The 5,722-nt window shown below is 38.7% G+C and overlaps 1 long non-coding RNA gene across 1 annotated transcript; it reads right to left on the bottom strand.

Annotated features, from left to right (window-relative positions):
- Positions 1 to 2,880: 2,880 nt before the first annotated feature.
- LOC109974367 (uncharacterized) lies at positions 2,881 to 5,488 on the bottom strand. Its single transcript, XR_002276957.1, has 3 exons — positions 5,414 to 5,488; positions 4,278 to 4,476; positions 2,881 to 4,150 (listed from the first exon to the last, which is right to left on the bottom strand). It is a non-coding gene; the product is annotated as an uncharacterized LOC109974367 (long non-coding RNA).
- Positions 5,489 to 5,722: the final 234 nt, after the last annotated feature.

A 5,722-nucleotide genomic window follows, 5' to 3' on the forward strand; every position in this document is an offset into this window, starting at 1 on the left:
CTGAGATCTCTGTCCAGAAGAGTGCAGTCCTAGGAACAGCTAAGATACTGCGCAGGATCCTCAAGCTCCCAGGCCTCTGGTAGAGGACATTCATTAAAAAATGATTAGTCAAAACATTTGCATCTGCAGTGTTTTGCATTTTGAGACTTTCAGTCGAATAAACCGCTATTTATCCCGTCATATATTTTGTCACTGAAAATTTTTTTAAAATAGTTTTAAAATATTGTCTTATCTCGCTCTCATGAACCCTATATTGTGTATAGTGTCGTCTCATGTGTATTGTCACATTCCTAATGTTTGCGTGTGTGTGTGTGTGTGTGTGTAACAAATTGAGTTTCACCTCCTCAACCTCCATACCAACAGATTTTTTTTAATGAAGTCTCACCTACAGCTCATAATTTGCCTCAGAAATTCATGCTTTTTAAACCAATCACTGCATTGTTTCTTCAGTCAGTTTCACTCTGCATCGGTAATTGCTTTTAAAGCTCTCGCTTATCTTGACAGTACAGATAGAATATTGCCCCTTGCCTGCTCTGGTTGTGAACTGATGGAAAAGGAAACAATTGAATTACCCAGGAGATTTCATGGGGAGAGGAACAGTTTGCGCTTACATCATCTTGAATGCACTGGCACTGAGTTCTCGTAGATTTTTGCGATTGTTGCATTGTGCATTTAATTTATTTTTATTTTGAAGTATTTCAGCAGAGTGAATAGCTTCATTACATTCCTGATACTTTCTGGTTAGGTCCCTTGAAGTGGCTTTTTTGCCTCCATTCATTTCTCCCATGGCAACATTTAGCAAACATTACACAACGCTTTATTAAGCTGCCCTGAGTATTAAACAAATATGATTAGCTAATGCAATAGGACAAGATGCCATTATTCCCTAGATGGAACTGCTTCTGTTAATGAGATTCTGAGTGGAGATTTGGACAAACATAAGCTCACACACGATTGTTTTTCCATCAACAAGGGCTCAGTCTCATGAAATTCAGAAATGGTTTTACAGGGCTAGACTCATAGTTTATCCATGTTTTTGAACCTTCATCGGTCTTGAATAAGCACTTTACATTCATTGTGCCTTGGTACAACCCAATGATATGATAAAGCAGCGCAAGTGGCTCTATTTTGTGTTTAATAATTCCAAGCATAATTTAATTTATTTACTAAGAAAAAAAATGAAAACACTGAGCTTGTTAGGACCATGTCAGAGTAACCATCTATTTTTGGCCTTTTTGTTGTTGGGTTTTTTTGCTCTTCCTAAATGAGCTGTGTACTCATTAGTACTGTATTTTGGTGTGTGAGGCTTAATGTTTAGAATTTTATGTGCTTGCTGACACCCTTGGCTGTGTGTGCTGTGTGTTTTTGAGATTTTAAAAAGTCAACATTTTACACCAAAGAAAGTCATCCAAATTCAACCAAATTAGAATTAGGCAAAATTACCAGATTTACTATAGATTAACTATTCAGTTCTTGATGATGCTTCATTTAGTTCCATTAGTAAGAAAAGTTTTTAATGGGGAGCAAGACCTTTTCAAAAATTCACACTAGTAATTTTGCAGTTTTTATGTCATTAGAGTTACATCTATGGAAATTTCTTTTTAACCCATCTGCATTAGTCCAGAAACTTCTCAAAGAAAGTTCAGTAATGGTTATATGAAAATGAAGATCAGCGAGTTCTGAATGGAGTCATGCTCTAAAAGAAGAGAGCCTTTCTTTATTTGGCCACTTTCTGGTTCTCTTTGCATATTTTAAGACAAACTCTGTTCAACCCAGGTTCATTGTCATTATCAGCCAGACACAGCTCTAACTTCTCTCCTGCTCACCATCTCTTCTATAAAGAAACCCACCACAGCTGTGGTCTTTGAGTTCACTGGGTTTTCTCGCAGTTAGACAAGAGACAAGAAGCTTACCATTTCTTTCTACAGCTAGGGCTGCTACTTTCCAGCACAGGCTCCACAGTATTGAAACCCAGAGAAAGCCTTCATTCATGATGCATGACATTCTTAATCAGCTGTCATTCATAATCGCTAATCTTGCGTTGTCACCAAATATTGACTGCTATGACAAAGCAACACTTAATGTTGTGTTTTTCATGCAATTTCGGTTCACTTTTCAGCCCATTTCCGCATGTTCAGTGGACTGTAACTTGCAGGAGAGGGAAAGATGTATTTTGTAAAGCTGTGGAGCATAGATGAACTTTATTCTGTAAATGGAGATAAGAGTTGACTGGTAATTCCATTTGTGATCAGATCACATCACTGGAGTTATTGCTGAAAAACTACTGAATGTATTTCATTTTACTGAGTGCATCCAAATTTACCCACCTATCTGTACTATATTTGATATCTGTAATCCCACAGCTACTCTTCTTGTTTGTGTGCAGCGTGGAAAAAATGAATGTCATATTTATTTATAGTTATGATATACTAAAATATTGATTTTTTTACTACCAGACTTTACATTCCTATATGGTTTTCATGGCAATATAGTTATTAAAAGGTCTCGTGCTTTTTTGTTTTTGTTTTATATTGTTTTACATCAGTCCAGTAAATCTCTCAACTTACATCCACATGAGACTAAAATTCCATCCATACCAACCCATAGCACCTAACCGAAATCAACATGGCCCTTAAAAACCTCAACAAAACAGTAAAAGGCAAAGCTCCAACATCAGTGTCTTGCTGTACACCAAAAGGGTTACCTGTAAAAAAATGGACAAACGCAGCCTGTGAGCAAACTGTGTAACTACTGAGGGAAAGTGTCTCTAAGAAAAGAGAATGTTAAATAAAAAACTTTTTTGTATAGAGATATATTTTAATGAAAATACATTTGTAATATAAAAAGAAAAATGAATTTATTTATGTAAACAAAGGAAAATAGAAACAAGGCTTTTTGTATATGTAAAAAAGATTGTAAATAAAAGTTTACATACATACTGTACATATGTAAGACCCACCCCACCATGGCTTGTCTGCAATATAAAAAATGTATTTTATCCATCTGTATATGATGCTTTGCATTGTGTCTAAGCTTATTCTACTTTCTTGAACTTGAAACTTATTTTGAAGGTTTTGGAATAAAATATAAAATATACTTAGCAGGGTTTTTATTGTATTTTTGCATTTATTGCTTCAAGCCTGGAATGTATTAGCTAATAAATTGCTACTAGCCTCTGAGGTTTATAAGCAATGCCATTTTATATAATCAGTTTGCAGATTATTATATCCAAGCTTCTTCTTATTAGGCAGGAATTGGATATTCATTCATACAGTATACAAGCATCATATTCTTTGTGTAATTACACTATTGTATGTGTTGGAGCTGCACAGGAGACATTCTCCCTGTTGACAGGTTGAAATATCTATTTGTAAATCCATTTCTAAGTTTGTGTGTAAAGTCTAAAGTCTTTGTAAGTACTAGCTAGTTTCAAACTAATCATTTACAAAACTGGGTGGCAAGATTAAAACTGAAGAAATGTCTTAACCCTGTAGAAACTTTATTAATGAGTAAATCTGATGCTAGGTACCATTTATAGTGCCACCAAATACAAAGCAACATCAATGTTAACAGCAAGCCTCAGTTTTAGGGGCCAGTGATAAATTAGAGTTAGTGTTTTGTCTTTATGTGAAATATAATGATGAAATGTTTACACTAATATAACATTTTTTGATTATTTAAGTGCCAGGCTGGGTGTCTGTTATGGCTAGCTATCAGAAGTCACAAGCGAGGACCCAGTAAATGCAGGACTTGGACAGAGGCTCAAGATAAAAACGGTTATTAATCAGTAGTGGTAACAGAAAATTATAAGATGTAGTGTGGATGTTTCAGCTGGTCACGGGGGACTGGAAGCTGTGTTGACTGGACCACTAGATGAGCAACCAGGGGAGTAGAGGCAACCACTAAATTGAAAGCAGAAGAAGAGAGTGAGAAGACTGAGCAGATCAGCAGTGACTCTGTGGGTAGTAATGACGAGAACTTGGGTTATGATGAATGAGTGTTGTGCAGGGAGGCAGGAGGTGTTGAGGTGCCTGCTGGCTGGTGCGTGAATCTGCTGGCAATGGAAGCCATGGTCCACAGAATGGTTTGGCCGCATTCCAAGTCTCTGCCAATGTGGGAGGTGCGCCTGGCTAGCCACGGAAGTTGTACTCTAGAAAGCAAATAGTTCAGTTCACAGTTTGGTTCAGCTCATAGTTAAGAAAAAATGCACAAAACAATACTGGGATCAATAAGGCAATAAAAGAAACAGCTTAGTCAGAAGCTTACAGAATACTTACTGGTCATCAAGAGATCATCTGGCGATGAGAACACACTAATGCTCTCCTTAAGTAATGCTCTGCTGATCATGTGTGCTTCGCTGCCAGGAGTGTACTCCAGCACCTGCCGGGGCGGGGTTGTTGGTGGTCCCAGGGCTGGCGGACGAGGTGCTGGGAGTGCACTAATCCGCAGCCATAACAGTGTCTTGACTATACTGCTCTACAAAGGCAAAGTGCAGTATATACACAAACAGTGAAACTGAGAAAAATGTCTTTTTAAAGTTTTTGGACTGTCCAGTCAAATATGTTGTAGATAGACTAGTGATAATGCATGTAATTTCTTTTTAGAAAAACAGTTTCATGTATAAAAACCATGACCACTGATCTGACTTATTACCTCAAACATGCAGACACTGCGCTCTGCCTTTGGATGACCTTAAACAAGTATATTGGTATTACGAAGGCAAAGTGAAGCATCCACAATCTAAATGTGTTTTCTTAATAACGTTAACTTCTAAATGTTATTCAAACATGTTGGCTTATTTGGAAGTATTACTCTTATGACTTCAGAATAGCCTATTTGTGCTGTCCTCAGTACGATTTCATTAAATTTCACTGAAAGAGAAACTTATTTACTGTGTGTAATTCATCAATGCATCAGCAGGGGATGCCATAGGACGGAATAAACACTAGCAAAACTTGCTTTACTTTAGCAAGCTAACTGACCTAGCTACCTTTTTCACCACCACATATTTGTTCAATAAGTTTGAATAAGCTCACTGAGCCTGCCCCCACCTGTCAGTGGATTACTAGCTTTCTGACAGACAGGAAGCAGCAGGTGAGGCTGGGTAAAACCACATCCAGCACCCGGACAATAAGCACAGGTGCCCCTCAGGTATGTGTGCTCTCCCCTCTGCTGTTTTCACTCTACACCAACAACTGCATCTCGAAGTACCCCTAAAGTACCAAGCTCCTAAAGTGTGCTGATGATACAACGGTCAATGGACTCATTGAAGACGGTGACAAGTCTGCCTACAGCCTACAGTTGAGTAGCTAGTCCTATGGTGTGTAGTCGCAACAACCCGGAACTGAACACACTCATAACAGTGTAGATGACAGTGGACTTCAGGAAGAGCCCCCACCTTACCTCCACTTACCATACTCGGCAGCACTGTATTAGCAGTAAAGTCCTACAAGTTCCTGGACCTGGTCATATCTCCCAGGACCTGAAGTGGACGTGCAACATCAGGACCATCATCAAGATTGCACAGCAGAGGATGTACTTCCTGCGCCAGCTCAGGAAGTTCGACCTGCCCCAGGAGCTGCTGATACAGTTCTACAGAGGAATCACTGAGTCTGGTCTCTACACCTCCATCATTGTCTGGTTAGGCTCAGCAACCAAACAGGACTTGTAGAGACTTCAGTGGACAGTCAGGACTGCAGAAGAGGTCATTGGTGCAAGCCTG

This window comes from Monopterus albus, unplaced genomic scaffold (genome assembly GCF_001952655.1).
Source record: "Monopterus albus unplaced genomic scaffold, M_albus_1.0 scaffold329.1, whole genome shotgun sequence".
NCBI classification, from domain to species: domain Eukaryota; kingdom Metazoa; phylum Chordata; class Actinopteri; order Synbranchiformes; family Synbranchidae; genus Monopterus; species Monopterus albus.